The 25,114-nt window shown below is 46.2% G+C and overlaps 1 protein-coding gene across 1 annotated transcript in view; it reads left to right on the top strand.

Moving 5' to 3' along the window:
- Positions 1–25,114, top strand: part of GADL1 (glutamate decarboxylase like 1) — a 657,207-nt gene that overhangs the window by 502,464 nt on the left and 129,629 nt on the right. The window lies entirely within an intron of this gene.

Genomic DNA, 25,114 nt, shown 5'->3' with positions numbered 1-25,114 from the left:
TCAACAGATGATATTCCAGTATTCCAGCATTTCAACCTTGTTGGTTATTTCAAGGAATTTGTCAGGAAAGTCTGTGCATGCGTAGAGCTGTGGTCTGAAGTCCAAATTAGTTTTCATCCTAAATTTTACCTATTTAATGCCATAATCTAAACTATTTTCTAATGTACTTGAATTATAAATTCTCTACTCTACCATAACTACACTATCAGTTTTTTTTCTTTTCCCACTTACTTTATAAAAACATTTCATTTGAGAATCCCATTGCATTCTGGGATACTCAAGGTGTCTCCAGAGGGCAGAGGCTGTGAACGCTTCAAAAACCTCTTCCCCCTCCCTGAAACAAGGCATCATCAGTGATGCTCTTTCAGCGGCTGGTCACTATGCAACATGCATAATTACAGCCCGTTCTCTCGCATGGCTCAGATTAGCTGTGATGAACCAATAACAGGGTATGTTGTCAAAATACCCAGTGTGCAGAGACCAGCGCCGCCCTCGCAAGTGACATCACTAGTGTCTGCACAAGTGTTCTGAAAATGCACTCTGTTGACAGCTTGTTACTGCTGATCTGAGCTGGGATAATTGAGTACACTGTCATTGTGCACATCTTGCAGGGACTAGCCCAGCCCCTGAAACAAAGCTCACAGATGGCACTTTGTTTCAGAGAGGGGGCAGAGGCTTCAGCAGGATGCGGGAGCGCCACTATTGAGCCTACACAGTCTCCACAGTCTGAGGTGTTCAATGCCCCTGATGATCATCCATCCCAGCTCTTATACTTATTCATAAGCTACAGTGGATTACTTAAGGGGACCACTATCCCTAACTGTGTTTCTACCTCTTTAGGCTATGTGCCCAAGTTGCGTTTTTTAGCATTTCCGCCACATTTTTGCGGCCACAGAAATGCTAAAAAAATGCATCCCCATGCAATCCTATGGGATTCCGCAGTTGCTGAGTCAATGCTGCGGATTTTACCGCTGCGGAATCGCATAGCGATAAAATCTGCATCATGTCCATTATTTCTGCGGAATTGCGGCAATTGCATTAAGACGCTCACTTTATGCATGTGGCTATGCCCACCATGCGTAAATTGAGCGCTTGATATGCGGATGGCACCCAGGATCTGGATGAGAGGAGTCTCTCCTCCATGCCCTGTGTACCATATCCCTGTAAAAAATAGAATTAAAATAAAAAATAGGGATATACTTACCTTCTGTCGGCCCCCAGAATCCTCCTGCCTCTCAGTCACACTGCCAGCATCTTCCGCTCCCAGGGAAGCATTGCTCAAGACCGCTACATCATTAGAGGTCACTGTCGCAAGGCATCCCCGGGAATGGAACTTGCCACCAGCAACAATGACGACTGGGAGGGCTCCGGGGGTCGACAGAAGGTGAGTATATCCCTATTTTTTATTTTTTAAATTATTTTTAGCATCCAATCTTTTAGTATTGATGCTGCATAGGCAGCATCAGTAGTAAAAAGTTTGTCACATTTGTCAAGCACTATGCTTGACAAGTGTTTAAATGTTTTTATTGAAATTTTTAAACCAAAAATAGGGAAGGAAAGGGAATATATATATAGAGGGTAGGGGAAGGGTAATAAAACTAGAGAACCCTTATAACCATCTCCAATTGAAGGGTCATATAGATAATACATATACCAATATAGCTTCCTGAAAAGTGGTACAAAACGGCAATACCAACCAGCCATTAAATATAGTCAACAAGATGAAGATTAGAATTATCTAAGCTTACTATTCTAAATCATCCACTTCTTGTTGTATTTGTGAATAACATTATTACTAATTGCAAACCTCCATTCCAGGGTATGCTTGACAAGTGTGACCAACCTGTCAATCACTTTTCCAAGCGATGCTTAAAATCGCTTGGAAAAGCGCAATCAGTCTGTAAGCTAAAAACGCGAATTCCACATGCATTTTACCCATGGCTCCGCAGCATATCTGCGATGTGGGAACATAGCCTTATCACTGGAACTAAGTATACCCATGATTAAGACACAGGTGGGTCAAAACATGGGGTGTTTCATTGGAATTTACATGGAATTTGTATACACTTATCGATAAATTCTTTTGTTTCTGCACATAATCTGAAAGAGTGTGCGGTGAATCACAGTTCATTATTCTGCCCCCCTGATGATGCTCATTTGAGTATCCCAGCATGCATTGGGATTATCAAACAAGGTATCATCAAAAAGGAATTGAAAAAAAAAAAGAAAAGCAGTCAAATAGTGTGATTAGGTAAGGAAAGGGAATTTTTAATTCAAGTATATTATAAAATAGTTTAAGTTATGGCAGTAAATAGAAAGGGATTTAGGATTAAATTAATTTCGATTTTGGACCACTCATTTAAACATATGGCTATTGAAACAAAGTCCCAAAGGCCAGGACACATGAAATGGATTAATGCTTCAGAATCTCCTAAACGCTCTAAAGAAGACTGCAAATAGTTAACATTTTATTATTTAAAGTAACATTACAGTTGTCTTTTTTTCATCCTGACACTAGTTCCAGAATATGTTTTATCTTAGCTATTTCTTTCTATCTGAAAATTCATGATATCTCTCTCTCTGTCATCATATTTTTCGGACTATAAGACTCACCGGACCATAAGATGCACCTAGGTTTTAGAGAAGGAATTTTGGGGAAAACATTTAAGCAAAAAATATGGTCAATTCTGTACTTAATATCTCTGGGTATATATGGTCCCCTCATCCCCATCCTGATACACATGGCCCCATCATCCCTATCCTGGTATGCATGGCTCCCTCATCCCCATCATGGTATGTGTGCCAACACATCCCAAGTCTGGTATGCATGTCCCCCTTATCTCTAGCCTCATAGGCATGGCCTCCTTATCCCTATCCTGGTAGGAATGGTCCCTCTCATCCCTATCCTGGCAGGAATGATTGCCCTCATCACTATCCTGGTTTGCAGAGCCCCATCATTAACCTTATATGATTGACCCCCATCCCGATCCTGGAATGCATGACCCCATCCTTAACCTGGTATGATTGGCCCCACCCCCATCCTGGTATGCATGGCCCCATCAGAAAGCATTAAAAAACAAACCATTACACTTACCTTCCTGGCTCTTCCTCTCAGCATCTTGTTTCAATGACAGCAGCTGCTTTATGCTTGTAAGCAGCGCATTTCAGGAACATAATGTACTGCTTGCAAGCCAAAGGACAGCTGCCAGAATGCTCATTGCTCTGCACATCAGGACTGTGTGCGTGGAGAGCAGAGTATTCATTGCTCTTTAATAGCGAGCTCAGTGTCAACCGGAGCCTTCCTGCAGCAGCCGGCGGTCACGTGTGCCGCTACTTAAGAGAAATGAATAATCACTGCATTCCACTCCCGTGGGCACTTCTTCCCAACAAGATGCTGGGAGGGAGCGCTGGGAAGGTAAGTGTAATGGTTTGGTTTTCTGATGGGGCCATTCATACCAGGATGGGGGTGGAGGCCAATCATACCAGGATGCTATTAAAAAGAAATGAATATACATTGCCCTCCATACCCATGGGCATGGAATGCAGTGAATATTCATTTCTCTTTAGCAGTGGGCACAGGAGTTAGCTGCAGCAGCCGGCTCCTGCCTCTGTGACCCGCTGCTCAACCAATGCTGCCCCCCACCTCCCCACCACAGGTAGAGCCGGTACATGAGGATTATAAGACACCCCCCATTTTCCTCCACATTTTTTGAAGAAAAAAGTGTGTCTTATAGTCTGAAAAATATGGCAGATTATGTGTTCTCTTCTTGACCACTTGCTGATTCCCCTCTTTCCAGTACACTATCTACTATAGAATTGTCTAATTCTGTCTGTCTGTCTGTAACAGAAATCCTGCATTGCTGATTGGTCGTGCCCGGCCGGCCATGACCAATCAGCGACAGGCGCAGTCCGGCCGCGAATTAGCACAGCATTCGAACGACGCACGCCACTGCTAGCGCCGCAGATCTCCCGACGGTTGCCGCGGGTCATCTCCTGCCACACGGAGGTCAGCGGCGATGCAGCCGGGAGATGACCGGCACAGCACTCACTGTGCGGATGGTACCCAGGGTCCAGAGGAGAGGAGACTCTCCTCCAGCCCCTGGGTACCATAAACCTGTAAAAAATAGAATTAAAATAAAAAATAATGATATACTCACCTTCCGACAGCCCCTGGGCTCTTTCCCTCCTCTCACCACGTGCCCGGCATCTTCAGATCCCAGTATTGCTTTGCACAAAAGACCGCTGATGACGTCGTGCTCTCGTGAGAGTGATGTCATCACCGGTCCTTCGCGCTAAGCATTATTGGAACCGGAAGATGCCAGGAGCGTGGAGAGATCGGGGGCCGTCGGAAAGTGAGTATATCTCTCTGTTTGTAACGGAAATCCTGCGTGCAGAGCACTGTGCCCTCCTGATGTGATAGCATTGGGCCTCCATCTAGTAGAATTATATGCATGTATTAAATTGCTCTTTACTAGAGATGAGCGACATTGCCTCCGGGAGGGTCGAGTCAGGTTTCGGACCCCCCGACTTTACCAAAAGTCGAGTCAAACGAAATCGGCCGATTATCGGCAAAAGTCGGAGTTCCAACCGAAACCCGACTCCAATGCAAGTCAATGGGGAATAAAAGTTGGCAGTGAGTGGAGGACAGTAAACACACCTACAGTGCCCATTTCAATGGCAACGACATCAATTCTTATTACTTAAGCTTGCCTTAATTTACTTTATAATAATACTAACGCATTGAAAACTGGGGGTTATTTGGCTAAAGTTGTGGGGGGGTACAGACCAGTTAGGGAGGTGGAAAAACTGGCATATGTTGAGGTATAGGCTGGACATTCAGCAGCTGCAAATGGAGGAATTGGAGAAGTTGGAGGAAGAGGACAAAGCGAGCCATTTTGCTGCCAACCTATGTGTCATCAGGGGAAGGTGGTACAAAATCCTTTGAAACCCAGGCATGGTTCATTTTAATGAAGATGAGATCACCTACATTTTGGGTCAACAGCCGGGTCCTTCTTTCTGTCAGGATTGATCCAGCAGCACTGAAGACTCTTTCTGATAGCACACTATCAGCAGGGCAAGCGAGCTACTGTAAGGCATATTGTGCCAATTCAGGCCAGGTGTCCAGTTTACAGGCCTAGTAGTCAAAGGGGAACGAACTGTGAGGGAGAACATCGATAGGGGAGGAGAGGTAATTTTGATCCATAGTTGACAACTGCTGTCTCCTGTCTGTTGCAATCGATTCAGTATTACCAGTGGTGTGAGCGGTACTCGAAAAATCAGTCCAAAACATAGTCATGAAACCCCTGTCTCCAACGCCATTTTGGCTGTGTGCACCACAAACACCTCATCCATTTGGCCCAGTACGGCTCGTGGTAGAACCTGCACCGCTGCTGTGTGCTGGGAATGCCTCTAACAAATGATTTAGCAGAGTTGCTTGTTTGTTCGCCAATATTAGCTCTAGGTTCTCCTGTGGCATGATGTTCTGTAATTTGCCTTTATAGCGTGGATCGAGGATGCTGGCCAACCAGTAGTGGTCATCCTTCATAAATTTGGCAGTGTGGGGGTCCCTTTTTAGGATCCGCAAGAGATAATCACACATGTGGGCCAATGTTCCAGGTGTCAATGATGCACTGACAGTGGTGGGTGGAGGAGCACTTTCTGCCAAATCCTCCCTCCAGTCACGCACAAACCCTGTACCTGACCTTGTCAAGCCAACATTTTCTCTTGCCCCCTGAGAAGCATCCTCCTCCCGAAAGTAATCATCCCCCTCATCCTCCTCCTCCTCTTCTTCCTCCACCTCGTCCAGGACAGTTCCCTGAGCAGACAATGCCTGACTGTCATCAAGGCTTCCCTCCTCCTCCTCCTTCGCTGCAGACGCCTGATCCTTAATTTGTGTCAAAGTTTGCATGAGCAGACACATAAATGGAATGCTCATGCTTATGAAGGTGTCATCTGCGCTTACCAGCCGTGTGAATTCCTCAAAACACTGAAGGACTTTACAGAGGTCTTTCAACTTTGACCACTGCACACCTGACACCTCGGTGTCTGCCCTCAAACTGCCTGCCCGTGTATCCTCCCACAAATGCATTACAGCCTGCCTCTGTTCGCACAGCCTCTTAACCATGTGCATGGTGGAGTTCCACCTTGTTGCAACGTCTATGATTAGGCATTGCTTGGGGAGGTGGAGCAATCGCTGCAGCCTCTGCATACGACTGGAGTCTAATGGCGAGCGACAGATGTGCGAGCACAGTCTTCGCATTTTATGGAGCAGGGCTGGTAACTCCGGATAATTATTTATGAAGCACTGCACCACCAGGTTCAAGGTGTGAGCCAGGCAAGGTATGTGTCTGAGTATTGCCAGGGCTATGGCTGCCACAAAATTACATCCGCTATCACTGACTACCTTGCCTGGCTCAAGATGTAGACTGCCCAGCCATGACTCAGTTTCTCGCTGCAAGTAGTCAACCAGAACCTCCGTGGTGTGTCTGTTGTCACCCAAAAACATCATCTTTAAAACAGCCTGCTGACGCTTACCACTAGCTGTTCGACAGTGGGACACCTCGTGTGAAACACTGGCAGCTGCGGATGGAGTGCTCATGTGACTGCGCTCTGTCAATGAGCTTTCGCTTCTGGAGGAGGAGGAGGCGGAGGGTCGAACGCCTACAGCCAACTGTTGCCTATACTGTGGGCTATGCAGCACTGTCCCACCGCCGCTGTCTCCTGTGGACCCTGCATCCACCACATTCACCCAGTGCGCAGTGATGGACATGTAATGGCCCTGGCCATGCCTACTGGCCCATGCATCAGTTGTGAGATGCACCTTTCCACTAACTGATTGTTTGAGTGCATGGACAATGCGGTCTTTCACATGCAGATGGAGGGCAGGGATGGCTTTTCTAGAAAAGAAGTGCTGACGGGTAGGTCATAGTGTGGGACAGCGTAGGCCATGAGCTCTCTGAATGCTGCACTTTCAACTAAATGCAAGGGCATCATCTCTAATGAGATCAGTTTGGCAATGTAGGCGTTCAAAGCCAATGTACACGGATGAGAGGATGAGTACTTTCTTGTCCTACTCAGAGTATCTGCTAGGGTGAGCTGGACTTGAGAGCTGCATATGGTGGAACTAGCGGTGGACATGGCGGACTGAGAGGAGATTGGTGATGGTGGTGGTGGTGGTAACATAGTAACATAGTTATTAAGGTTGAAGGAAGACTTAAAGTCCATCTATTTCAACCCATATCCTAACCTAACTTGCCCTAACATGTTGATCCAGAGGAAGGCAAAAAAACCCATGTGGCAAACAGTAAGCTTCACATTGGGGAAAAAAAATCCTTCCCGACTCCACATACGGCAATCAGACTAGGTCCCTGGATCAACACATGTATTGGAAATATATATGTATATGTATTTCATCTAGATCTCACTTGCCTGCTTTATGCTATATGCGATGTACTTATATAGTCATATATACTCTATATATTCATATGCACACATAGGTACCTTCACAGCTATCTTGAACTTTATAATCAGTGGCTAAAGATGACCTAACCCCATGAAGCCCGTCTGGACAACCAACGTGATAGCATTGTCTTGTGTCTTGAAAAATATATAGCAGACATCGGAAATGAGGAAGTAAGGCCAGATGTGCCAGCCGATATCAGAACATTGCTGACACTGCAGGACAATGGGCCGTAAATTATATTGCTAGAATCAGCTTTTCGGTAAACTCTCCCATATATATGCTCATGTATTTAAACTGACCAATTAGATAAGAAGTTCAGCCTTTATGTTAATGAGTAACCACTCCTTTCTGTATGAACTGATAAAACCAAGTATATTCAATAAACTTCCAGAGTTCTGCTGGAAAGGATTGCTGCTATCTAGGCTTGGCATCTTTCCTTCCTTGAGCGCTCAATAAGACTCTGTCTAATTAGGACAGGCCGCAGCACACACAGAGATATATATCTATATCAATCAAAAATCCATGACACACAATATTAAGGAAACTAGTGTATATACCCTGTAATATTATACTTTTCAAGAAAGGCATCCAGTCCCTTCTTAAATTTTATTAGAGAATCACTCATTACAACATCATATGGCAGATAATTCCATAGTCTCACTGCTCTTACAGTAAAGAATCCGTGTCTGTGAGTATGCTTAAACCTTCTTTCCTCCAGACGTAGAGGATGCCCCCTTGTCCCCGTCACAGGTCTAAGAGTAAAAAGATCATTAGAAAGGTCTTTGTATTGTCCCCGCATATATTTATACATTGTAATAAGATCACCCCTAAGCCTTCGATTTTCCAAACTAAATAACCCCAAGTGTAATAACCTGTCTTGGTATTGCAGACCCCCTAGTTCCCTAATAACCTTGGTCGCTCTTCTCTGCACCCGCTCCAGTTCAGCTATGTCTTTCTCATACATCGGAGACCAGAACTGTACACAGTATTCTAAGTGTGGTCGCACTAGTGACTTAATTTTACCTCTATATATGTTCTCCTCATGAGCATCTATGCCTCTTTTAATGCATCCTATTTGCCTTTGTAGCAGCTGCCTGACACTGGCCACTAAATGTGAGTTTGTCGTCCACCCATACACCCAGGTCTTTTTCAGTGACAGTTTTGCCCAGTGTTTTACAATTAAGCACATAATTATACATCTTTTTCGTTCTACCCAAGTGCATGACCTTACATTTATCCCCATTAAAGCTCATTTGCCATTTATCAGCCCAAACTTCTAGTTTACATAAATCCTCCTGTAATATAAAATTGTCCTCCTCTGTATTGATTACCCTGCAGAGTTTAGTGTCATCTGCAAATATTGAACTTCTACTCTCTATGCCCCCTACAAGGTCATTAATAAATATGTTAAAAAGAAGAGGGCCCAAAACTGACCCCTGTGGTACCCCACTGCTAACCGTGACCAAGTCTGAGTGTGCTCCATTATTAACCACCCTTTGCTTCATATCACTGAGCCAGCTCTTTACCCACCTACACATATTTTCCCCTATCCCCATTGTTCTCATTTTATATATCAACCTTTTGTGTGGCACCGTATCAAAAGCTTTTGAAAACTCCATGTACTCCATGTCCACTGCATTCCCTTGGTCAAGTCCTGAACTTACCTCTTCATAAAAGCTTATCAGATTAGTCTGACAGGAACGGTCCCTTGTAAACCCATGTTGATATTGGGTCATGAGGTTATTCTTCTCCAGATACTCCAGTATAGTATCTCTTAGAAAACCCTCCAGGATTTTACCCACAGTTGAGGTTAAACTTACTGGCCTATAATTTCCAAGTTCAGTTTTTGTCCCCTTTTTGAATATTGGCACCACATTTGCTATACGCCAGTCCTGTGGTACAGACCCTGTTATTATGGAATCTTTAAAGATTAAAAATAATGGTCTATCTATGACTGTGCTTAATTCCTGCAGTACTCGGGGGTGTATCCCATCCGGGCCCAGGGATTTGTCAATTTTAGTGATTTTTAGATGCCGCTGTACTTCCTGCTGGGTTAAACAGGTGACATTTAATGGATAATTTTTATCCCTGATCATGTTATCCGTCATGGGATTTTCTTGTGTAAATACTGTTGAAAAAAGTCATTTAGCATATTGGCTTTTTCCTCATCCTCATCCACCATTTCACCCAGACTATTTTTAAGGGGGCCAACGCTATCATTTTTTAGCTTCTTACTATTTATGTAGTTAAAGAATATTTTGGGATTATTTTTACTTTCTCTGACAATGAGTCTCTCTGTCTCAATCTTTGCTGTCTTGATTTGCTTTTACAGAATTTATTTAATTTTCTGTATTTATTTAATGCCTCATCACTACCTACTTGCTTTAATTCTCTAAATGCTTTATTTTTGTCACTTATTGCGCCCCTTACAGCTCTATTTAGCCTTAGTGGTTTCCTCTTATTTCTAGCATGTTTATTCCCATACGGTATATATTGTGCACAGGTCCTATTCAGGATGCTAATAAACGTCTCCCATTTTCTTTGTGTATTTTTATGTCTCAGGATATCGTCCCAGTTAATTGCACCAAGATCATCTCTCATCCATTGGAAATTTGCCTTCCTGAAGTTTAGTGTCCTTGTAACCCCTCTACTACACAACTTATTAAAGGATACATGAAAACCTATTAATTTGTGATCACTATTACCCAAGTGACCCTCAACCCTTACATTTGATATGCAGTCTGGCCTGTTGGTTAATATTAGGTCTAGCAGTGCCCCCCCTCTTGTTGGGTCCTGAACCAGTTGTGAAAGGTAATTGTCTCTCATAGTTGTCAAAAACCTATTACCTTTGCTGGAACTGCAGGTTTCGGTTCCCCAATGTATTTCAGGGTAGTTGAAGTCCCCCATAATAATGACTTCTCCTTGAGTCGCCGCTTCATCTATTTGCTTTATGAGGATTTTCTCTGTTGCTTCCATTATTTTTGGAGACTTATAACAAACCCCTATCAGTAATTTATTATTTTTCCCCCCTCCCCTTATCTCTACCCACAGGGACTCTACATTTTCATTAGATTCATATATATTATCACGAAGGATGGGTTTTAAGGATGATTTTACATACAAAAACACGCCCCCTCCTAGCTTATTTGTTCGGTCATTTCTGAACAGCCTACAGCCCTGTAAATTAACCGCCCAGTCATGGCTGTCGTCCAGCCATGTCTCAGATATCCCCACCATGTCATAATTATGTTCCAACAACATTAACTCCAATTCCTCCATTTTGTTGGCGAGGCTTCTGGCATTAGTATGCATGCACTTTATGTATCTCTCTGTACCTCTATTCTTTCTTAAATTATTAACTCTTCTAACCCCACCCCCCGTGGTGATGGCCTAGATGCAGTCTTTCATTGGAAAAACATTGTGATTCCCTGACTGCTTTTGCCTTGCGACGACTCCTCAACATTTCTTGCTGATGGTGTGCTAACCGGTAGGCTTACGGTGGGGGAAGCGATGTAGCATTGCTGGCCACCTTCAGTCGGAGCAGGTGCACGTGTGCTACCTGAGGTTTTGTAGTCCGTCCACGCTTGCGAGTGCATGGTGTTTACATGTCTAAGCATACAACTGGTATTCAATTTTCGGAGATTTTTCGCTCGGCTAAAGGTCCTTCCACACTTGTTACAGATAACCTTTGCCACATCAATAGGATTTTGGTAAAAAAAAGTGCAACACTGCACTCTTCCTACTATGGGAAAAAATTTCAGGGCTTACACACTGTGCTAATTTGACTATCTGGCCAAGCTGTCCTGTAACTCTTTTTGTTTTTTTAACATGTTTTTGGACAGCTACGGGCCTGCCAGATAACCGCAGCTGCGATGTCGATGCCTGGTTCTCTTCTGAGCTATTGCCAGTGGCACCCTCTTCCCCCAATGGATGCCAATCCGGGTCAACAACTGAGTCATCCATCACCTCCTCTTCAATTTCATCTGCACCTTCCTCTGTGTCACCGTGTAAGGTGGTATAGTATGTGGGAAGGGGCACCTGAGTTTCATCAGGGTCAGTATCTGGCTCAGTAGACTGCGAGGACAATGCAGTGCTGTGGGTGAATGTACCAGCAGAATCATATAGCACTGGCTGTGCATCAGTGCACTCCATGTCATATTCATCTTGGACTGGGGAATTCAGTATTTCACTTGATACCATGGCTAAGTTATGTGAAAAGAGCTCCAGGGAGTAATCTGAAGTGTGGCCTGCCGCATCCTTCATTTTTGGTGGGGGTGAAGGACACAAGGAAAGGTGTTGTTCCTGACCAGGAGCCTGCACTGAAGACTCAGTGCTTGCAGTTTTTGTAACTTCATAAAAGAAGGTGATAGAGCTGGAGGCTGTTTCGGCAATGTAAGCCAAAACCTGTTCCAGATGCTCCTGCTTTAAAAGTGGTTTACCTACTCCCAGAAAAGGGAGCCTTCCAGACCTTCTGGAGCCAGACAATGACGCAGGCTCAACACCTCCTGCCTTAGGTGCTATTTTGCTTTTGGCACTGCCAGCAGATGCACCACCACCATGAGTACCTGCTGGCCCCCCTGCCCACGTCCGCGGCCTCTTCCACAATACTTCCTCATGTTTGGGAAAATGTACCAAAATTACCAGCAGATATATGGTACTGTATGAGGAGTGTACAGCTGTATACGGTGTAGGGAAAAATTTAAATCTCTGTATATATTTCCGGAGTCACACACAGACGCTCACTCAGTAAGTATTGGACCGTAATACAAACAGCAGATATACGGTACTGTATGAGGAGCATACAGTTTTATATGGTGTAGGGGAAAATTTAAATCTCCATATTTATTTACGGAGTCACACACAGACGCTCTATCAGTGTGGATTTCACTGTAATCCAAACAGCAGATATATGGTACTGTATCAGAAGCGTACAGCTGTATATGGTTTAGGGAAATATTTAAATCTCCGTATTTATTTCCAGGGTCACACACAGATAGTCAGCATGTATTTGTCCGTGATACCAGCCGGAAGACGGTAGTGTGTGAGGAGCGCACAGCTCTATACGGTGTGGGAAAAAATGAACGGTCTGTAAATGTGCAGAAAAAAAGAATAAAAGTATTAGTGCTGTGTAAAAAGCAGTCTGCACAGCAGTGTACACACAGCAATATAGCTATCAGGCAGCCTAATAACCAGCGCTGCTGCACACAAGAAAATACTCCTCTGACACTGCACACTAACTGAACAGCACAATTGCTATCAGCACAAGCACATAAGAACTTCTTATATCTTTACAGCTCTAACTCTCTCCCTACTGATAAACATCAACCTCTCCCTACAGTTAAGATTGGCAAAAGTAAAATGGAGGTCGGCGGTCAGGGCTGTTATAGACACTATGACGCCCCCAAAGCAAGCCAATCAATGCAATGCCCTCTCTACGATGGTGGTGGATGCTGCACATGTCATCTCATTGCACACAATGTAAGTCCTTGCTCATTGGCTGAAAACAGGCACCTGCAAGCATTCTGGGAAATCCGACTTCGGTGCTCGTTTTGCCGACCGCATGGCATAAGTCGGCGACTTATGAATCTGGCTGACCTGTTTCGCTCAACTCTACTCTTTACTAGAGATGAGGGATTTTGCCTTTTTTCGGACTTTCGCAAAAGTCGGGTCGAACGAAATCAGCCGATTATTGTGAAAAGTCGAAGTCCGACTGAAACACGAAACCCAATGTAAGTCAATGGGGAAGAAAAGTGTTAGGGCTGGTGGAACGCACCAAATAATAAAGATGGTAATAAGGTGCGTTCGCAGCCCGGGGTCCACCGTGCAGGGGTGGTAACCTGCTGCTCTGTAATGGCGGATGCTATATGGCGGTATACTATAAGAACACACGCGGGTTAACATCACACGGTGTGTACAGGGGCGGACTCTGTTGCTTCACAGAGCCGAACTACCGCTGAACATAAACGCCGGAGCCTATTTGTGCTCACAGAGGTCGACTAAAAGAGCGCACAGTGTACGGCCACAGAACTCTACCCCAAGGACACGGGGATAGAGTCCTTCTAGGCCCACTGAACATGCAGCGTCGCTGCCGTAAGGGCCGCTATAGACGCTGGCTATGGAGCATGTGCACTGAGGCGTGCCGAGTCCGTGGTGAGGCCTGATGCCTGACTCAACCTCAGACCTACCTATGCCTAAGCCTCGGCGCTAGCAGGCTAGGCTGCACAACACATGCATACCAAGGGTAGGGGTTTCTTAATGAGTCATTCACCAGAGACATTCATACGTACATACATTGCTCATTCCACATAGTCTGTAAATACAGTCTATCCTAGCGCATGGGCGAGTGGCCTTGCAAACCTTTTATAGCCACGGGCGTCCGGGACCTTCCTGGCTTCTTGGATGGGCCAATCCGAACACGAGCAGGACCTGAGCACGTGACCCTCGATCTCCAATGAGAGATCACTCCACGGGCATGCTCAGTGGCCCGACATGAGGACTTAGTCCCTGGAGAATCTTGCTGTTGAGCAGCATGCATTGTCGTAGCTGTGCCAGGGGTGGCAGCAGCAAGCAAACCCACAGAGTTGGCCTGGGCAGATTGCCGGGACCGATGAATCTGCTGAGCAGGCTCCACTGCGGCTGAAGAAGAATGGGAGACAGCTGGGTGCAAGGTTCTTGATTCCTGCTATGCAGTGGCAGGAACCCAACGCCTAACATTACCCCCCTCCTAAGGCCCCCTCCCCTCTGAGCCTCGCTGCGCTCAAATGCCGCAATGAGGAGCGGAGCGTGGATGTTGTCCACTGGCTCCCAGGTCCGAGCCTCTGGACCATGACTCTTCCAATCCACCAAATAAAACTTTTTACCCCATATCACCTTGCATCCCATGATGGCATTGACCTCAAACTCATCCGAAGACAAGTCTGATGTCCCGGCAGATGACTCAGAAAACCGGGACAAGTGAACAGGCTTAAGGAGGGACACATGGAATGTATCAGAGATAGCCAAGTGTGGTGGAAGGGCCAGGTGGTAGACCACAGAGCAGATCCGCTTGAGGACCTTGAAGGGGCCAATGTAGCGCGGTGCGAACTTAGCGGACTCTACCCGCAGCCTGATGTTTTGGGCAGAGAGCCACACCAAGTCGCCAGGGGCAAAAGTCGGAGCAGGGCACCGGTGTGCGTCAGCGGAGGTCCTCATTCTCTCCTTGGAAGCCCGGAAAGCATCCTGGATGCAATCCCAAATGTTGCATGCCTCCACCGCCCAGTCTGCCACCCTGGAGTCGGTGGATGACACAGGCATGGGCACAGGGACGCACGGATGCTGACCGTAATTTAGGAGGAATGGGGTCTGATCGGTGGAGTCGGCCACAGCATTGTTCAAAGCGAACTCTGCCCACGGCAGCAAGGATGCCCAGTCATCCTGCCTGGCCGAGACAAAATGTCGAAGATATGTGATCAGGGTCTGGTTGGCTCTCTCTACCAACTCGTTCATGTCAGGATGATAGGCCGAGGAGAGATTCAGCTCAATGCTGAGCAGGGAACAAAGCTCTCTCCAAAACCGGGACGCAAACTGAGGACCCCGGTCACTGACAATCTTGTCCGGCATGTCATGCAGGCGGAAAAACGTGCTTAATGAACAACACTGCCAGGCCCCACGCAGAAGGTAACCGGGATAGAGGTACCAAGTGCACCATCTTAAAGAAATGGTCGGTAACAACCCAAATGACCGTGCTGCCACTGGACTTGGGTAGCCCCACCACAAAGTCCATACCGACCATCTCCCAGGGCCTGTCCACTACAGGCAGAGGAAAAAGAAGCCCAGTGGGCCGCTGCCGAGAGGACATATTCTGGGCGCAAGAGACGCATGCCTGAATTTAGTCCCTGACGTCACGGGTAGTGTTGAGCATTCCGATACTGCAAATATCGGGTATCGGCCAATATTCGCTGTATTGGAATTCCGATACCGAGTACCGATATTTTTTCAATATTGGATATCGGAATCGGAAGTTCCCATAATGCAATGAGCCACTGTTGTGGCTCTGATTGGCTGCCGAAATGACGTCATCATGATGCGCGGTGTGTGCGCATCATGATGTGCCGTCAGTTCGGGCCTTCCGGGGGATCTGTGCCGACTGCCCGGGGGTCTGTACCGGCCTGCCCGGGGGTCTGTACCGGCCTGCCTGGGGGTCTGTACCGGCCTGCCTGGGGGTCTGTACCGGCCTGCCAGGGGTCTGTGCCGACTGCCCAGGGCTCTGTGCCGACTGCCGGGGGTCTGTACCGGCCTGCCGGGGGGCTGTACCGGCCTGCCGGTGGTCTGTGCCGACTGTCTGGGGGTCTGTGCAGGCTGCCGGGGGTCTGTGCAGGCATCGTCCGATGGGACTACAGGTCCCATCGGGCGATGCCTGCTACCATGACGGTGATTGACACATTAGTCAATGATGGGACAGTAGTAGTCCCATCATCCGGCTAATGTGTTGAATGTAAAAAAAAAATAATACATACATACTACATGCTACATACATACTACATACATGCTACATACATGTTACATACATGCAACATACATGCTACATGCATACTACATATATACCACATATATACCACATGCATGCAACATACATATATACTACATGCAACATGCATACTACATATATACTACATGCATGCAACATACTACATATATACTACATGCATGCAACATACATACATACTACATATATACCACATGCATGCAACATGCATACTACATACAGTTGTGGCCAAAAGTATTGACACCCCTGCAATTCTGTCAGATAATACTCAGTTTCTTCCTGAAAATGATTGCAATCACAAATTCTTTGGTATGATTATCTTCATTTAATTTGTCTTAAATGAAAAAACACAAAAAGAATTGTCCTAAAGCCAAATTGGAAATAATTCCACACCAAACATAAAAAAGAGGGTGGACAAAAGTATTGGCACTGTTCAAAAAATCATGCGATGCTTCTCTAATTTGTGCAATTAACAGCACCTGTAACTTACCCGTGGCACCTAACAGGTGTTGGCAATAACTAAATCACACTTGCAGCCAGTTGACATGGATTAAAGTTGACTCAGCCACTGTCCAGTGTCCTTGTGTGTACCACATTGAGCATGGAGAAAAGAAAGAAGACCAAAGAACTGTCTGAGGACTTGAGAAACCAAATTGTGAGGAAGCATGAGCAATCTCAAGGCTACAAGTCCATCTCCAAAGACCAGAATGTTCCTGTGTCTACCGTGCGCAGTGTCATCAAGAAGTTTAAAGCCCATGGCACTGTGGCTAACCTCCCTAGATGTGGATGGAAAAGAAAAATTGACAAGAGATTTCAACGCAAGAGTGTGCAGATGTTGGATAAAGAACCTCGACTAACATCCAAACAAGTTCAAGCTGCCCTGCAGTCCGAGGGTACAACAGTGTCAACCCGTACTATCCGTCGGCATCTGAATGAAAAGGGACTGTATGGTAGGAGACCCAGGAAGACCCCACTTCTTACCCCGAGACATAAAAAAGCCAGGCTGGAGTTTGCCAAAACTTACCTGAAAAAGCCTAAAACGTTTTGGAAGAATGTTCTCTTGTTAGATGAGACAAAAGTAGAGCTTTTTGGGCAAAGGCATCAACATAGAGTTTACAGGAGAAAAAAGAGGCATTCAAAGGAAAGAACACGGCCCCTACAGTCAAACATGGTGGAGGTTCCCTGATGTTTTGGGGTTGCTTTGCTGCCTCTGGCACTGGACTGCTTGACCGTGTGCATGGCATTATGAAGTCTGAAGACTACCAACAAATTTTGCAGCATAATGTAGGGCCCAGTGTGAGAAAGCTGGGTCTCCCTCAGAGGTCATGGGTCTTCCAGCAGGACAATGACCCAAAACACACTTCAAAAAGCACTACAAAATAGTTTGAGAGAAAGCACTGGAGACTTCTAAGGTGGCCAGCAATGAGTCCAGACCTGAATCCCTTATAACACCTGTGGAGAGATCTAAAAATGGCAGTTTGGAGAAGGCACCCTTCAAATATCAGGGACCTGGGCAGTTTGCCAAAGAAGAATGGTCCAAATTCCAGCAGAGCATTGTAAGAAACTCATTGATGGTTACCGGAAGCGGTTGGTCGCAGTTATTTTGGCTAATGGTTGTGCAACCAACTATTAGGCTGAGGGTGCCAATACTTTTGTCTGGCCCATTTTTGGAGTTTTGTGTGAAATGATCAATGTTTTGCTTTTTTGCTTCATTCTCTTTTGTGTTTTTTCATTTAAGACAAATTAAATGAAGATAATAATACCAAAGAATTTGTGTTTGCAATCATTTTCAGGAAGAAACTGAGTATTATCTGACAGAATTGCAGGGGTGTCAATACTTTTGGCCACAACTGTATATACTACATGCATGCAACATACATATATACTACATGCATGCAACATGTATACTACATATATACCACATATATACTACATGCATGCAACATACATATATACTACATGCAAAATGCATACTACATATATACTACATGCATGCAACATACATACTACATATATACCACATGCATACTACATATATACCACATATATACTATATATATACCACATGCATGCAACATACATATATACAACATATATACTACATGCATGCAACATACATATATACAACATATATACTACATGCAACATGCATACTACATATATACTACATATATACTACGTGCATGCAACATACATATATACTACATATATACTACATGCAACATACATACTACATATATACTACATGCATGCAACATACATACTACATACATACTACATATATACTACATGCATACTACATATATACCACATGCATGCAACATGCATACTACATATATACCACATATATACTACATGCATGCAACATGCATGCTACATATATACCACATGCATGCAACATACATATATACTACATGCAACATGCATACTACATATATACCACATGCATGCAACATACATATATACCACATGCATGCAACATGCATACTACATATATACCACATATATACTACATGCATACTACATATATACCACATGCATGCAACATACATATATACAACATATATACTACATGCATGCAACATGCTACATACAGTATATACTACATATATACTACATGCATGCAACATACATATATACTACATATATACTACATGCAACATACATACTACATATATACTACATGCATGCAACATACATACATACTACATACAGTATATACTACATGCATACTACATATATACCACATGCATGCAACATACATATATACAACATATATACTACATGCATGCAACATGCATACTACATATATACCACATATATACTACATGCATGCAACATACATATATACTACATATATACTACATCCAACATACATATATACTACATGCAACATACATACTACATAGATACTACATATAAACCACATGCATGCAACATGCATACTACATATATACTACATGCATGCAACATACATATATACTACATACAATACATTCATACAATATATACTACATATATACTACATGCCACATACATACTACATATATACCACATGCATGCAACATGCATACTACATATATACTACATGTATAATACATGCATGCAACATACATATATACTACATACAATACATTCATACAATACATACATATAGACATACAGTACATATAACATAGAGCACATACTCACCATCACTTGTCACTTTGTTCCCCAAAGCCATTGTCATCTGTGGAATAAATATTAAAATAACAAACCACCAATATACTTACCCCTGATCCGCATAAGTCCCCGAGTGTCCCACGACGGTCTTGTGTGGAGAACAGCAGCATCAGCTGATGCTACCGTTCTCTACGGGCTCCAGGAATCCAATGACTGGAGGTAGGTATCCTTCCGCACTGTATTCCTCCGCCACTGTAAAAAAAAAGTCCCTAGTCTCACTTTATGGCAAAAGCTGCGTGGCAAATTTTTCACACAGCAATGCCATAAAGTGAGACTAGGGACTTTTTTTTTTTTACAGTATATATGTAGTATGCATGTTGCATGTAGTATATATGTAGTATATATGCATGTTACATGCATGTAGTATATATGTGGTATATATGTAGTATGCATGTTGCATGCATGTGGTATATATGTAGTATATATGTATGTTGCATGCATGTAGTATATATGTAGTATGTATGTAGCATGTATGTAGTATGTATGTTGCATGTATGTAGCATGTATGTATGTAGCATGTATTTTTTTTTTTTTTTTTTACATTCAACACATTAGCCGGATGATGGGACTACTACTGTCCCATCATTGGCTAATGTGTCAATCACCGTCATGGTAGCAGGCATCGCCCGATGGGACTTGTAGTCCCATGCGACGTTGCCTGCACAGACTCCCGCAGCCTGCACAGACCCCGGACAGTTGGTACAGACCACCGGCAGGCCGGCACAGCCCCCCGCAGGCCGGTACAGACCCCCGCAGCCTGCACATACCCCCGGACAGTCAGTACAGACCACCGGCAGGCCGGCACAGTCCCCTGGCAGGCCGGTACAGACCCCCGCAGCCTGCACAGACCCCCGGACAGTCGGTACAGACCACCAGCAGGCCGGTACAGACCCCCGGCAGTCCACACAGACCCCCGGCAGGCCGGCACAGACCCCCGGAAGGTCCGTACACCCCTCCCGAGAGGCTGTACAAGGACAGAAAAGGGTTTTTCTTATTCCAATACCGGAAGTCCCATAGACTTGAATGGGACTTCCGGTATCGTATCGGGCTGATACCATCCGATCCGATATTTTAGGGTATCGGATGGTATCGCTCAACACTAGTCACGGGCCATATGCGGCCACCAGTATGTCCTCGCCAAAAGCTCAGAGGTCCGTTTAGTCCCGAAATGTCAACCCACCCTGGACGAATGAGCCCGAGAGGACCTCCGGTCGCAGACGGGCAGGGACAATTGTCTTGCCCAGAGGTACAGACTCAAGGGCAACCTGAGCCACAGTCCTCAGGCTCTTGGATGGGACGATCAGCCGAGGCTCCTCCGATGACAACTCAGAGCGGAAGAGAGCATCGGCCCGGACGTTCTTCTCCCCGGAGATAAAATGGAGGGTGAAGTGGAACCGGGAAAAGAACAAAGACCATCTGGCCTGGTGAGAGTTCAGCCTCTGGCCTGTTTGCAAATGCACCAAGTTTGTGTGGTCGGTGAACACCTGGAAAGGGTGACGAGCCCCCTCTAGGAGGTGTCTCCACTCCGAGAAGGCCAACTTCATCGCTAGCAACTCCCTGTCCCCGATGGCATAATTCCTCTCCGCCGGTGTGAAGGTCTTGGAGAAAAAGAAGCATGGGTGCTTCCGACCTTGCGTGTCCTTCTGAAACAGGACAGTTCCAGCACCGACGGAAGAGGCATCCACTTCCAGAATGAAGGGCTTATCTACATCGGGGCGATGTAGAATGGGAGCGCTAGCGAAATGGGACTTAATGGAGGAGAAGGCCTTGGAGACCGGTTCCGGCCACAACTTGATTTGCACCCTTCTTGGTGAGGCCTAACAAGGGTGCTACCAAAGTCGAGAAGTTAGGGATGAATTGGTGATAGTAATTTATGAACCCCATAAAGAGCTGCACCGCTTTCAGAGAATGAGGTTCCTGCCAATCTATCACCGCCTGTAGCTTGGCAGGATCCATCACCAATCCCCAGGCGGAGATGATATAGCCCAGGAAAGGCAAGGACTCCTGCTCAAACACACACTTCTCGAACTTGGCATAGAGGGAGTTTGCCCGCAGGCGATCGAAAACTTTTCAAACATCTCTCCGGTGGGAGTCAATATCTGGAGAGTAGATGAGACTATCATCCAGATAGACTACAACCAAGGTGGTAAGCATATCCCGGAAGATATCGTTCACAAAGTCTTGGAAGATGGCCGGGGCATTACAGAGGCCGAAGGGCATCACCAGGTATTCATAATGCCCATCCCTGGTGTTAAATGCCGTCTTCTATTCGTCCCCATAACGGATGCGAATCAGGTTGTAAGCCCCCCGCATATCAAGTTTGGAAAACACCCTCACTCCCCGTAGTCTATCAAATAGCTCTGATATCAGGGGCAGAGGATACTTGTTCTTAACGGTGATGGCGTTAAGACCCCTGTAATCAATGCAAGGACGTAGTTCCCCACTCTTCTTCTGGACGTGGAAGAATCCCGCCCCCAATGGTGACACTGACTTCCTAATGAATCCTCTTGACAGATTATCCATGATGTATTGAGACATGGCCTCTGTCTCTGGGAGAGATAGGGGATAAACTCGACCCTGGGGAGGCTCAGCACCAGGCAAGAGGTCATTAGGACAGTCATAGGGGCGATGCGGTGGAAGGGTCTCCGCCACCTTTTTGGAGAACACGTCCGTATACTGTCAATAGTGTTTGGGGAGTGAGGAGAGATCAGCGGGAACCCTGGTGGAGGCAACCTGAACGCTCTCCCTCAAACATCTACCCTCACATGATTTACTCCACCCAATAATCCTCCCTGAGGACCACTCTCTATGAGGGGAGTGATACCGCAGACAGGGGACCCCTAGAAGTACCTGGTCAATACCCTCGGGCATGACGAGGAGGGATATCGTCTCCTGATGAGATGGAGCCACTAAGAGTAACAAGGGGAAGGTCTGGTGGGTTATCTGTGAGGGTAGAGTGGCGCCGTTCACCACTCTGACGGTGACTGGTGTAGACATCATAACCAGGGACATAGCGTGCCGTTGAGCGAAGGCTGAAGACATAAAATTGCCCTCTGCCCTGGAATCCACGCAAACCTCCACCACAGAGTGGAAGAATCAAACTCAAGTGTCCCCTTAAAGGACAGCTTGGAGGAAAACGTCGCTGATTCTAGTGCGCCGCCTCCTACGGCCACTAGGCGCGAGCGTTCTCCCAGCTGCTGTGGGCACCGGTTGGTAAGGTGACTGGACTGCCAGCAAGCATGACAGCTCACAGGAACTCGAGCGGACAGGGGCCTGGATCCCTCACGGGAAGCTCCCTGATGCTCGGACGCCCGATCGGAAGATTCCAGAGGTTTAGCAAAACTAGGTGCCAACCTAAACCTCTGCCTACACTGGTTCCATTCCAACCTTAGCTCGGCGAAGCAAAGATTTATACGGGTGGAGACAGTGATAAGCTCCTCCAGTGTAGTGGGAATCTCCCTGGTGGCCAGAGCGTCCTTCACATGGCCAGCCAAACCTCTCCAGAATGCCGGAATGAGGACCTTATCTGGCCACTCTAACTCAGAGGCCAGAGTCCGGAACTGGATGGCAAAGTGGCTGACCATAGACGAGCCCTGTGACAATGCCAGCAGCCGGAGCGCGGTGTCATGGGTAACTCGTGGTCCCAGGAAGACCTGCTTCAGAGTGTCCAGGAACCGCAAGACACTCTGCACCACATGATCACCATGCTCCCACAGCGGTGTGGCCCACTCCAAAGCCCTGCCCGACAAGAGGGAAATAATAAATCCCACTTTAGCCCGCTCAGAGGGGAATCGTGCAGCCAGCAGCTCCAGCTGTATAGAGCACTGGCTTACGAAACCCCTACAAGAAGCACTATCACCTGAGAACTTCTCGGGCAGCGGGAGGTGGGACAAAGTCGGAGCAGGGATGGCTGAGGTCACACAGGAGACAGATTCTGTGGCTGCCTGAACAGCGACTGCAGTAACATTTGCAGCTGAGGCTGAATGCTCGAGAGCCGCCAACCTGCCCTGCAGATGCCGGATGTACTGCAGCAGTCGCTGTTCATCCGCCATTACTAGCCAGACCCTGGCGCTAGGATAATGTTAGGGCTGGCGGAACGCACCAAATAATAAAGATGGTAATAAGGTGCGGTCGCAGCTCGGGGTCCACCGTGCAGGGGTGGTAACCTGCCGCTCAGTAATGGCGGATGCTATATGGCGGTATACTATAAGAACACACGCGGGTTAACGTCACCCGGTGTGTACAGGGGCGGACTCTGTTGCTTCACAGAGCCGCACTACCGCTGAACATAAATGCCGGAGCCTATTTGTGCTCATAGAGGTCGGCTAAAAGAGCGCACAGTGTACGGCCACAGAACTCTACCCCAAGGACACGGGGTAAGAGTCCTTCTAGGCCCACTGAATGCGCAGTGTCGCTGCCGCGAGTGCCGCTATAGACGCTGGCTATGGAGCACGTGCACTGAGGCGTGCTGAGTCCCTGGTGAGGCCTGATGCCTCACTCAACCTCAGACCTACCTACGCCTAAGCCTGGGCGCTAGCAGACTAGGCTGCACAACACATGCATACCAAGGGTAGGGGTTTCTTAATGAGTCATTCACCAGAGACATTCACACGTGCATACATCACTCACTCCACATAGTCTGTAATTACAGTCTATCCTAGTGCATGGGCAAGCAGCCATGCGAACCTTTTATAGCCACGGGCGTCCGGGACCTTCCTGGCTTCTCGGATGGGCCAATCCGAACACGAGCAGGACCTGAGCACGTGACCCCCGACATGAGGACATAGTCCCTGGAGAATCTCGCTGCTGAGCAGCATGCATTGTCATAGCTGCCAGGGGTGGCAGCAACAAGCAAACCCACGAAGTTGGCCTGGGCAGAGCACCGGGACCGATGAGTCTGCTGAGCAGGCTCCACTAAGGCTGAAGAAGAATGGGAGACCACTGGGTGCAAGGCTCTGGATTCCTGCTGTGCAGTGGCTGGAACCCGATTCCTAACAAAAAGTCAGCATTGAGTGGAGGACAGGAAACACACATACAGTGCCCATTTTAATTCCAAAAATATCAATTCTTATTCCTTAAGCTTGTCAACCTTAATTTACTTTATAATAATAGTTTGGCATTGAAAACTGGGCGTTATTTAGCTAAAGTTGTGGGGAGGGGTAGGGCTGGCTCCAGATTTTCGTGGGCCCAGGGCCAAAGAGTGTCACTGGGCTCCTTTAACACATGACACAATTCATGATCCTTTGATACGGCTGAGAAATAGCGGTACAGTACAATGAAAAATACTTCAATTCTTACATCACATGACTGATATCCATTTTAAATTCTCCAATAGCTCCAAAAACAGACAGTATATTCCTCCATACAGTATTATGGCCACCACATAGTGCGCCATACCGAGTAATGAGCCCCATATATTTCTCTATACAGAATCATTGGTCCCATATAATGTTCGATACAGTATATGATGAGCTCCACATAATGCTACAGTATATGTTGTTCACCATGGTTGAAGCTCCAGTGTCTTATGGGCCCAAGTAATGCTCCATATACAGTATATTGGGCCCCATTTCTAATGCTCCAGTGTATAATGGGCCCTGTAAATGCTGCTCCAGTGTCTGATGTCCACCTTTGGAATGCTCCAGTGTATGGTGGGCCCCAGATATCATTCTCCAGAGTATTGTGCTCCCCAAAAATTGCTCCCAACCTTTAAAACAATTAAATAAGTCTCCTCGCTAGGGAATCCCTGTACTCTGTACTCCTCTTCATCCACATCTTCCAACTCTCTGCACTTGGACTGTTTAGGCAGAGGGCGTACAGACGTGACGTCATCGCGCTCTTTAACCAGAATGTCACTGTCAGGAAAAGTGTTTGGTTTCCGGGGGCAATATGGTTGCAAAGCTGAA

This window comes from Dendrobates tinctorius, unplaced genomic scaffold (genome assembly GCF_039654945.1).
Source record: "Dendrobates tinctorius isolate UK_male_01 unplaced genomic scaffold, ASM3965494v1 ptg000005l, whole genome shotgun sequence".
In the NCBI taxonomy this organism is placed as follows: domain Eukaryota; kingdom Metazoa; phylum Chordata; class Amphibia; order Anura; family Dendrobatidae; genus Dendrobates; species Dendrobates tinctorius.
This window is presented reverse-complemented; position numbering and strand designations above follow the sequence as displayed.